The sequence below is a fragment of the Lissotriton helveticus genome, chromosome 4_1 (genome assembly GCF_964261635.1).
Source record: "Lissotriton helveticus chromosome 4_1, aLisHel1.1, whole genome shotgun sequence".
In the NCBI taxonomy this organism is placed as follows: domain Eukaryota; kingdom Metazoa; phylum Chordata; class Amphibia; order Caudata; family Salamandridae; genus Lissotriton; species Lissotriton helveticus.
The window spans coordinates 1,665,778,540-1,665,791,051 of record NC_136063.1 but is presented as its reverse complement, the minus strand read 5'-3'; positions in this window follow the sequence as shown (position 1 = coordinate 1,665,791,051).

The following is a 12,512-nucleotide window of genomic DNA, read 5'->3' as shown; positions in this document are numbered from 1 at the left end:
GGCACATCCCTGGTGATGCGCCAGTCATCATAAATCTATCCCTAAGCTTCTTATCTTGTTACAGATGAACCGCCATATGTATCATCAAACTATTTTGCATTTCCTAAATAGCCAATTTTAAGGAATAAATAGCAATTCTTTACCATTCCTAATTTGCAATGAGCAAATTGCTAATTGCAAATTACCCATTCATTTCCATGGGCTAGGAGGCTCATAGGAATGAAGGTGCAATTTGCGATTAGCAATTAGCTCATCGCAAATTAGGAATTTTTCCAAGGGTGCAGGGGTGTCTCAAGAACACCCTGCTGCACCCCTGAAAAAGAAATTTGGGGGCATATGGCGCACATACATGCCCTAAGGGCATGTATTGGCGTCATATGGCACCTTTTGTTTTTTGGAAAAAAAGCTTTTTGAAAAGAATTCGCAAATTACCACCAACTAAAAGTTGGTGGTAGTTTCCAAATCCTTAATGTCATTTTTTACATATTTTTTGTTTGATACATTGCATTTAAGGAATCGCAAAATGTGCAAATCCTTCAGTGCAATCGCAAAATAAGGAATAGCAAATTTTGCTATTCCTTATTTTGCATCAAACTTGTTTGATACATACCATTTGTCTAATTAGCATTCGCAAAGGCCGAAATTCGCAGAATTTTGATCTTTGCGAATGCTAATTAGCTTGATACATATGGCCCCAAGTGAGGCCTGTCTTGCAACATGGTGCATCTTTTGCATCACTGCTGCATCGGTTTCATGTGGCACGTTTTTTTTACACCATGACACATCTGCCTAAATGCATCAATTTGTAATTTTGTCGCCTCATAGCAAATCTTTTGCACCGCCGCTGCATCATAAAAGTGACGCACAGTGGCGCAAAAGAGGCATACACCTATCATAAATCTGTCCCTAGCATTTTAAATAATTAATCCAGGATGACGATAAGGTGTGGCCTATCCAGAGGTTTGTTTAAGGTGAGGCCTACTCAGGATTGCAGATTAAAGTTACGCTTGATGAAGAATACAGAGGAGATAATACATGTAAAGGCCTACCAATGAAGTAAGTAATGTCCACTTTATTGCGCCAGTCATCATAAATGTATCCCTAAGCTTCTTATCTTGTTACAGATGAACCGCCATATGTATCATCAAACTATTTTGCATTTCCTAAATAGCGAATTTTAAGGAATAAATAGCAATTCTTTACCATTCCTAATTTGCAATGAGCAAATTGCTAATTGCAAATTACCCATTCATTTCCATGGGCCAGGAGGCCCATAGGAATGAAGGTGCAATTTGCGATTAGCAATTAGCTCATCGCAAATTAGGAATTTTTTCAAGGGTGCAGGGGTGTCTCAAGAACACCCTGCTGCACCCCTGAAAAGGAAATTTGGGGGCATATGGCGCACAGGCGTCATATGGCACCTTTTGTTTTTTGGAAAAAAAGCTTTTTGAAAAGAATTCGCAAATTACCACAAACTAGAAGTTGGTGGTAGTTTCCAAATCCTTAATGTCATTTTTTACATATTTTTTGTTTGATACATTGCATTTAAGGAATCGCAAAATTTGCAAATCCTTCAGTGCAATCGCAAAATAAGGAATAGCAAATTTTGAATTAAGGACATTTTAAGTCATTTCCACATGTGCAGTGTTTTCAAATTATGATTTGAAAATCGTTTTTAGGGAAAAGGCATGGTTTGTAAATTTATGACAAGGACATAATGGTGTATGCTTCTTTATAAGGCATTTCAGTGTCTCTGATGTCATTTTTCCCATATTACATTATAAGACCTTTCCCCATGGAGCACATTCCTTGTAAATATGCTCCCACCTGTGCATGGTAAATTTAGATTTTGACTGTTTGAGTCACATAGCCATGTTAAAAGTGACCCAAAAAAATTGCAAAGGCTTTAAAAAAACACTTTCATGTGTCTTAAGGACATTTTAAGTCATTTCCCCGTGGGCAGTGTTTTGTAAGTGGCGCAAAAGAGGCATACACCTATCATAAATCTGTCCCTAGCATTTTAAATGATTAATTCATGATGACGATAAGGTGTGGCCTATCCAGGGGTTTGTTTAAGGTGAGGCCTACTCAGGATTGCAGATTAAAGTTACGCTTGATGAAGAATACAGAGGAGATAATACATGTAAAGCTCTACCAATGAAGTAAGTGATGTCCACTTCATTGCGCCAGTCATCATAAATGTATCCCTAAGCTTCTTATCTTGTTAGAGATCAACCGCCATATGTATCATCAAACTATTTTGCATTTCCAAAATAGCGAATTTTAAGGAATAAATAGCGATTCTTTACCATTCCTAATTTGCGATGAGCAAATTGCTAATTGCAAATTACCCATTCATTTCCATGGGCCATGATGCCCATAGGAATGAAGGTGCAATTTGCGATTAGCAATTAGCTCATCACAAATTACGAATTTTTCCAAAGGTGCAGGGGTGTCTCAAGAACACCCTGCTGCACCCCTGAAAAAGAAATTGGGGGGCATATGGCGCACATAAATTTTAACAACATTCCTTTACCTCAAAAACGATTTTCAAGTCATAATTTGAAAACACTGCCCACAGGGAAATGACTTAAAATGTCCTTAAGACACATGAAAGTGTTTTTTGAAAGCCTTTGCATTTTTTTTGGGTCACTTTTAACAGGGTTATGTGACTCAAACAGTCAAAATCTAAATTTACCATGCACAAGTGTGACCATATTTACAAGGAATGTGCCCCACGGAGAAAGGTCTTTTAATGTAATATGGGAAAAATGACATCAGAGACACTGAAATGCCTTATAAAGAACAATACACCATTATATCCTTGTCATAAATTTACAAACCATTCCTTTTCCCCAAAAACGATTTTCAAATCATAATTTGAAAACACTGCACATGAGGAAATGACTTAAAATGTCCTTAAGACACATGAAAGTGTTTTTTGATTGCCTTTCCAGCATGGTTGGGTCACTTTTAACATGGCTATGTAACACAAACATTCAAAATCTAAATTTGCCATGCACAGGTGGGAGCATATTTACAAGCAATTTGCGCCACAGAGAAAGGTCTTACATTAAAATGGGAAAAATAACATCAGAGACAGTCAATTGCCTTATAAAGAAGCATACACCATTATGTCCTTGTCATGAATTTAAAAACAATTCCTTTTCCCCAAAAACGATTTTCAAATCATAATTTCAAAACACTGCACATGGGAAAATGACTTAAAATGTCCTTAAGACACATAAAAGCGTTTTTTGATTGCCTTTGCAGCATGTTTGTATCACTTTTAACATGGCTATGTAACACAAACATTCAAAATCTAAATTTGCCATGCACAGGTGGGAGCATATTTACAAGCAATTTGCGCCACAGAGAAAGGTCTTACATTAAAATAGGAAAAATAACATCAGAGACAGTCAATTGCCTTATAAAGAAGCATACACCATTATGTCCTTGTCAGAAATATTATAACCATTCATTTCCTCAAAAACGATTTTCAAGTCATAATTTGAAAAGACTCCACAGCTCCTATGCAGAAAAACACCCTGCCAGTACTAATACTTCACATTTTCTCCAATTACATTTTCTCAAAGAAACAAAATCTATTTGTAAAACACTTGAGACAAAGCAACATTTGAAAAACACAACTTTCTTCATAATTTTCTCCTTAAAGCACACTATTCTCTATCTAAATTAAAGAAATATTTTCTCACCTTAGCAAATACTTTGAGTTTCAAAACAGTCTCAGAAACACACCAATTTGTCTTCAGCAGAGCAAAAGGTATGCACTCCAGAGTCTGCAGCTATCAAAAGCACAGAAATGCTGTAATTCTTCACACATATCTCTCATGTCACCCAATCAAAACTCTTCCCTCACTTTTTTTCAAATGAAAACCCTTCCCCCCCTCTGCCATTTCATGCCTTTTCTGCATGGCAACCACCTCTTGGAAGACTTCTGGTGTTTGCAAGTTCACACAACAATGTTGCAATTGAACTCTGAACTCTCAGTGCACCTCATATCCAGTGCATTCTTTCATTTAATGATTTTTTCTTGACCACTCAAAATACATCTTTCAAACAATTCATCCATGCACCCTAACTTTCTGTTTTCAGCAATCAAAATCCACCAATCACTGTTACTGCTTCATTAACACAGAAACTCCACAGTTTTTTTCATTTTAAACTCTTATTTTTTCAACTGCCATTTCATTGCCACACTTCATCTGACTGCAGGAGAACCTTCTCTCACCATGTTTTCTGTCTGGATTGTTGGACATAGTTACATCTATTGGGCTCAGAGGTATGCTGAGAACAGGAATTTACCTAACCTCAATTTACAAGATGTGGAAATTAAGTGGTTTGGCCACAGAGGATTAAAATGTCACCAATTGATACCATTGGTGAAAACCTTTATGCATTTGCCAAAACCTGACCTGTTAATTGTGCACTGTGGACGTAATGATTTGGGCACTTTGACTGGGGTAGGTCTGGAAATGCGTTTAAAGGACACCTTTGAGCAATTGATGGCACTTTTTCCTCAAACTGCCTTGGTATATTCAAATATATGCCAAAGACAGAAATGGAGGTGGTCAAACCAATTTTGTCCACAAATTGAGAAGTCGAGGAAGCATGTAAACAAATCTGTTTCAGCTTACATGAGAGACCATGGAATGGGCTCTCTGTACAACAATACCTTGCGTTACTACATGCAAGATATCTACAGAGGAGATGGAGTTCACTTCTCAGATGTGGGCAACAGAATTTTCATTCTGAATTTAAGACTGTGCATTGGTACCTACTTATAAGTACCTAAATGTACCATAAACCCAAAAGCTCTTCTCAGAGCTACCCTACATCTGATCACTCACAATTATTATTTTACTCTAACATTTTTCACTAATTTTCAACAAAGTACGCTCCCTGGGGCGCTTCCCGGTACTCGAAACGGGAGCTAACCTCGCGAAATTTTTTTAAAAAATGTTTTTTTTTCGCACCTATAAGCCTCCTCAGCCACCCTCAGAAAACCTAGGGGGTCAAAATAAGTCTACCGTGCCCCCTTCTACCCATTCTGAACATTATTTGCCCTCCATCTTGTATCTTAATTCGACCGAAACACAAAATGGTGGACTCCCGTAACGCTTAAGGTTCGCGAACCGGGGCGCTCACCAGTTCGCGTACCGGGTCGCTCCCTGGGAAGCGCACCATCAAAAAAGGTGGGAAAGTAGTTTACAGAAAAGCGACTGGAGACAATTTCACCAAATATAGATTAGCTCATACTACATACCAATCCCTACCATTTTCACAAATTTGATTGGAATTCCATTTAGCCATTTAGCCTGTAGACCTCTCTAAATACCCTGAGGTAAATTACTTCTCAAAACACATCTGAAGTGTTGGAATTGACAACCAATTAAAATGTTACTTTCATTTTCTACTTTTTTTACCTGACATTTGATTGGTTATGTATCTGAATATATATAAAGAAAGAGAGAGAAACACAGCCATTTTGACTACTACTTCCTGAACTACATTGCAAGATCATTTTCACTCACAACTTAAACTTGTTTTTAGAAGGTGAGATATTATTTTATAAATTTGAAAACATTTTCAGATAGTTATATACTATCCCTCTGTAAGAGTTAGACATTGAGAAAGGCTTCTTTATTATAATTATGGATTGATTTAGGTTTCTGTGGTATAATTATGAATTTACTTAGGCTTCTTCACAGGCACTTTTTAATAGTACTACTTCACGCCTGAAACCATACAGTGCCCATAGATTACTTCTCTGTTATAAACTCACAAGTACCTGTCTGAACTTAAACCCAACAGTGCCCTATCTCTAATGATATATTTATTTTTTATGCAAATTACAGCAATAAAATGGAAGGTGAGCAGAATGTTTCCTTCGAAATTGTTCTGGACAGCAACAATGAACAAGTTATGGAACCCATTGATGACTTAGAATTCATGGATGAGTCATTATGATGACGGTCAAATGTGGGAACTTATGTTCACTCAACAAGAGGACATATCGGACAGTCAAATGCTAGACGTTCTATTAAATTTTGAAAAACAATCTGAAAAATAAAATTGTATGTAATATTAAAAAATTGTTTGAGTCTTTAATCATTTTTATATGTAATTCATAAACTAGTTAAATGTTAGAAATGTTATTAAATTTTGAAACACAATCACAATAATAAATAATTGCTTAAAAAATAAAAAAATTAAAAAATAATCAACAAAACCAACAATCAATTAACATACAGTATTTGAAAAGTCTATCATTCATTTTTCATTATAGTACGCTGCCCAGAACGCTTCCCGGTTCGCGAACCGGGCGCTACCCACGCAAAAAAACAAAATTTTTTTTTATTTTTTTTTGCCCCGCGGGGCCCTTTTAAAGCCTCCACATTAAACCTAGGGGGTCAGGGAGGATATACTATGCCCCCTTATGGTCATTTCCCCCTTTGTTTTGGCCTCCTCTTGTCTCTCGATCCTACCGAGAGACAAGATGGCGGCCGCTCCGGACTGTTTAGAATGTTGACAGGCACCGGAGAGCCAATCAGCTTCGCTACGCGAAGTTTCGGTACGCGTAAAGTCCGCGAACCGGAGCGCTGCCCGGAGCGCGCTTACAGATATATATCTTTTTTTAAACGTTAATTTCTCAAAATCCACTGAAGCACATATATTGAGACCTAGCAAAGGCACATCGGGCTACCAGTCCCTACAATTTTGCCAAGTTTCGTGCAAATCCATTCAGCCGTTCGGGCTAAAAGTGAGGCCAACCGCCCTATGGAAAACTCAATGTTAAAAACACGTTTTGGGACCCCCCTTTTTTCTCGGCCCCCCCTTGACGAACCCCCCCTCAAATTTCCAGGGGCTGCTCAGAAACAAAATGTTCCATTTTCCTGAAAATTTCAGCCAATTCCGTCCACAAACGCCAAAGTTATTAGACATAGAATTTTCAAAAATCCCATAGGGAAAAAATCCTAACTATATATACCTACTGGCGACCGCCAGTAGGTAATATATATATATATATATATATATCCAGCTCCATTTCCTGCAAGTTCCGAGAGCACTCTCAGACGGGTGCGTGATGCGGTCGCAGGATCCGCATAAATATCCAGCTCACGGTTTCCACAAAGCTTCAACCAAAGAAACCACGCACTCCGGGGTAGCTCTAAGATATTTATTTTAGAGTTCGCAACTCTAAAATAAATATCTTAGAGCTACCCCGGAGTGCGTGGTTTCTTTGGTTGAAGCTTTGTGGAAACCGTGAGCTGGATATATATATATATATATATATATATATATATATATATATATCCCCCCTATTGGTGGTTGCCAGTAGGTAGTTATAGTTAGGACCTAATATCGATAGGAATATCGATAGGAAAGGCACGTTTTGACATGCCTATAACTTTAGCATCGTTTGACCAATCTGGATGAAATTTTGCCTAAAAAGTGTCACGATAGGTTCTATTGTTATGGAAGTTTGGGGGTGATCCGTACAGTGAGGACCAAGAATTTGGGTGCAAAATAAGGTTGCTTTTGGAATGTTAATTCCCATAGAAACTTTTAGCCACATCTACAGCCTGAACGGTTCAACGGACTTACACTAAATTTGTCAGGGAGGTAGATGTCGGTTCAAAGAAGTGCCTTTTGCTTATTTGGTATAAATCAGTTCAGGAGTTGTTGGGAAATTGAGGTTTAAAATTATAGTGATATCTCTGGCTGCGATATTTCATAGTGGTTTTGCGATGAATCGCAGATGCAAGCACCAACAGGAATGCTCTAATTGGCAGGAAGCAACCGAAATAGAGACTTGTGGCCACCATTTTATCTATTGTGAATGGTTCCTGGGGCTGCAAATATGTGTGAAAGCCCACATAAGGGGTCAGGGTGGAGATACTCTGACCATATGGTTAAGAAAATGGAGGTGTTAGTGACACAAGTTTTGTTTCCAAAATGGATTTTTTTAATCGTGTGCATTATTCACAATGATGACGCGACCTCCAGCACGGCCTCCGTGTACCATCACAGGGATATCACAACTATCAACGTCATTGTGAATATTGGTGAAAATATAAAAAAATATATAAATGAATCAATAATACATTGTTATAGAAATATTGAGATAGTGATACATGTTTTTATAGAGTTATTTATATAAGGAGTTATGTACTGTGATTGTTAGAATTAATTATATAGTTATAATTTTTTTATGTGGTGGCTATTAAATTCCTGCTTTTGATTTCTGCTTTCACGATGTGTCCAGGGATCACGATTACCAATGTCATGGCGATCTCTGGTCTCACTGCAAGAACGGAATATAGGTTTTAGAGATGGTTGTTCTAGAAATACACTAGAAAAGTACAGTAATAATCCCATATTGAATAAAATACTGTAATATGTGTGCATACATGGGTTTATTTTATGGAAAAGGTGTGATCGGCGTGTTTAATGATGCCATCGTGACATCCTGAATACCTGAGAAAACGGGAACCAGGTCTGAAAGATGGTTTGAAACTTAGTACAACAATATCAACTTAAACATGCTTTGAAAGAAGTATGTATATAGTAATATATGTAGGTCAATGTTCGAAATAGATTTTTTACATATTTTTAAATGTGTTGGTGGCCATTGAATGTCTGCTTTTGTTTTCCGTTTTGGCGAAATGTCCGCAGGGATCGCAATTACCGATGTCATCGCAATCTCCCTTGTCACCGCAAATACCAAAAATAGGTTTGAGAGATGTTTTTTATAAAAACCCTCTAGAAAATAATGACTTTAGAGAATACTATAAGAAACCACAGGTGTGTAAAATACAGTAATAGGTGTGAATATATGCGTTTTACACTTTATGGAAAAGGCGCAATTGTTGCGGTTGACGCTGTCATTGTGACATCCCAAATAACAGAGAAAATGGGAAATAGGTCTGAAAGATGGTTTTTAAAGAACTTAGTTCAAAAATATCAGTTTAATCATGCTTTGAAAGAAGTATAGTGCAATGTTCAGAATGGATTTTTTTACATATTATTTTTTGGTGTGTTGGTGGTCATTGAATGTCTGCTTTTGTTTTCCATTTTCGTGACGTGTCTGTGGGGATCGTAAGGTCGTCGCAAAGTTCCCTTAAAACAAAATAAAAAAATACCTTTTACGAAAACCCCCCACCATATTTCGGGTACTAGTGTGGCTCTTTCAAGAACTGTTGTGTATGGCTACTATACATAAGACCGGATGCAGAGTTTCAGGTTACTTAGAAACACCCTTTTGCCTTCATCTGTAAAGTGCAGTCGATTATTTCTATAAATTTCATGCATGTAAAAATGCGGATTGTTGCTATAGATAAAAACCTATCCATGGTCTCTGAGGACTGCAGAAACAGTTTTATTAACATCTTTCCTGTCTTTGTCAATCTCTGGGCAGAATTGATTTGATAACTTCCATTTTTGTCTTTTGCATATATTTGAGTACACCAAGACATTGTGAGGGAAAAGCAACAACAGTTCTGCAAAGGTTTCTTTCATTAGGATTTCCAGCCCCACTCCAGTCAATGTACCTAGATCACTGCAGCCACAGCGTGCAATCATGAGGTGAGGAGTTTGGAATTCCATAATGGATTTAACCAAAGCCAGTAACTGAATAAACTTTCCCTCTCTGGCCAAATCAAGTAATCTGCACATTTGGCCAACCCAAATCCGTGTCAATCACTCTCTTTTTTTGCAGCTTCGTTGGACCAATATATTTATCTGTGGGCCACAATCCATACAAGCATTTTGAAGTGAAGGAGCAGTAGTAGGCAGGAGAAGGCTGGAGCTGAATGAGGTATAACATCGGCGGTCACAAATGCAATTTTTTTTGTAACGGTAGCTTACTTCTAAATTGATCACTGAAAGAAAAGTTAAAACAATGTTTTCCTAAATATGTAGACTTAAACTTTATTTAAAAAATTTATTTAGGTATGTTTTTCAGTATGTGAAATTCATTTACTGGTGACAGATTCTCCAAATTAAATGCAACAATGTTGTGCGGGCTTAGAAAGTTGTTAACAATAAAACCAGTTATTAACGGACTTACTGAAAAACAGATATGATATAAAAAATGAGTGGTGTATTATAGAAATATAATGCACAATGTCCAATTATAGAAAGAAAGTATGAAAATCTTAGAGGTTCACTTAAAATAAAATGAACGTTATAATTAAGAAAAAGAGTTTTAAAAAATCCTTAAAAACTGAAAAAAACACAGGTTACAGTGACAGTATAGTTAACAATTAGCATTTTAAAAACTTTAGAAATTCACTGAAAAACCCAAAGGTTACAGGGACATTATAGTTAGGGTGATATTTCACTCATACAAAACCAGAGAAGTTCAGCTGTTATAGTTAGCTTGGGGGGATGCCCTTGAACCTACAGGGGAACAAATTGCTGAACTGGGGAACGTACCTGAGCTGACCCATTGAGAGCAAGAAGAAGGACCCTCCAGGGAGGAATTTTGTGCAGAGCAGAAGAAATGCCCTTCTCTTGCAGGTTTAGGCAACATGCCACAAAGCAGGGAGCAGGTGATCAGTCTGGATCACATTGGATCTACTGGGAGAACGACCTCCTGCATAGCGAGCCTAAGGTTGCTGAGCCTGGGTCAGCCCATGTGCTGGTGGTACCCCAGCACTTCAGAGCCTTCCTACTGGGGTTGGCTCATGATGTACCTTTAGCTGGGCATCTGGGGTGGGACAAGACCTTTGAAACACTTGTCACCCAGTTTTATTGGCCCCAGATGTGGAAGAGTTCAGACACTCATTGTAGGACTTGTCAAACTTGCCAGGCAAGTGGAAAAAGTGGAAGGAAGCATTAGGCTCCTCTCCAACCTTTCCCTGTAGTCAGTACCCCCTTTGAACGGGTGGGCATTGACAATGCGGGGCCACTGGACCCCAAGACAGCAATGGGCAACAGGTTTATCCTGGTCTTTGTGGACCATGCTACCCGGTACCAATCCCGCTCAGGACAGTGACGGCCCCCATGGTGGGACGTGCACTGATGGGGATTTTCTCCCGTGTGAGGATTTCCAGTTATATGAGGTCTCTGTGGAAGGAGAGTGGTGTTACATATAAGTTCACCACTCCTTACCACCCACAAGGTAATGGGATGGTTGAGAGATTCAACCGGACACTTAAAGGCATGATTATAGGTCTTGAGGGACTTATGAGGCGTAAGTGGGACGTCCTCTTGCCATGCCTTCTTTTTGCTTACCATGAGGTGCCACACAAGTCTCTAGGGTTCAGCCCCTTTGAACTGTGGTATGGACAATCGGTAAGAGGACCTTTAAGTCTGGTCAAGGAAGACTGGGAGCAATCTCCCAGGAATTCTCCCTAGGATGTATACAGTTACATGCTGGCCTTCAGGAACCAGATTCGGTCATTCAGACAGCTCGCTCAGGTGAATCTGGAAGCCAGCCAGGAGAACATGAAGCGGTGGTACGATCAGAATGCCACTCTGATTGAGCTTCTACCTGGACAGAAAGTTAGGGTCATGGCCCCTGTAGAGCCTTGTGCACTACAGGATAGGTGGACCGGACCATTTGAGGTGGTGGAGCGCAAGAGTGATGTCACCTAACTGGTGAAATTGCGGTCTCCAAGGAACCATCTGCGGGTTCTGCATGTTAACCGCCTGAAGCCTCACTTAGAAAGGTCCGAAGTGGGCATGCTCCTAGCGACAGATGATGGAATGGAGGAGGAGACCGAGCCTCTTCCTGGCATCCTGTCTGCAATAGAGCAAGATGGGTCAGTGGATGGTGTCACCCTCTCTGCCACACTGACCCTTGATCAGCAGCAAGATTGTCGCCAACTGTTGGGACAATTCTCTGATTTGTTTCGCTTGATTCCTGGTATCACAGAGTGGTGCGTCCATGATGTGGACACTGGGGACAGTCCCCCTGTGAAGCACAAGGCTTACAGAGTGACTGACAAGGTCAGAGCTTAAATCAAGGAGGAAGTCTCCAAGATGTTTGCCTTAGGGGTGATTGAGTCCTCTAACCGTCCTTGGGCCAGCCCAGTGGTCTTGATCCCGAAGGCTGCCGCGTCTGGTGCCGCATTTGAACTCCGGTTCTGTGTGGACTACCGAGGACTCAATTCAGTCACCAGGACTGACGCACTCCCTGTCCCCAGAGCTGATGAGTTCATTGATCGGTTAGGGGCTGCACAGTCCCTCAGCTCGTTTGATTTGATGTCTGGGTGTGAAGAATGCCCCTGCCACCTTTCAGAGGTTGGTCAACCAGGTGTTGGCTGGACTGGAGGATTTCAGTGCAGCCTACCTGGATGACATTGCAGTGTTCAGCACCAGTTGGGAAAAACATCTGCACCACCTCTGGGAAGTGTTGATGGCACTGCGAAAGGCAAGCCACATGAGCAAGGCGAGTAAGTGCCAGATCGGGTAGGGTTCCGTGGTGTACTTGGGGCACCAGGTAGGGAGCGGCCAGGTGGCGCCCCTGCAACGCAAGATTG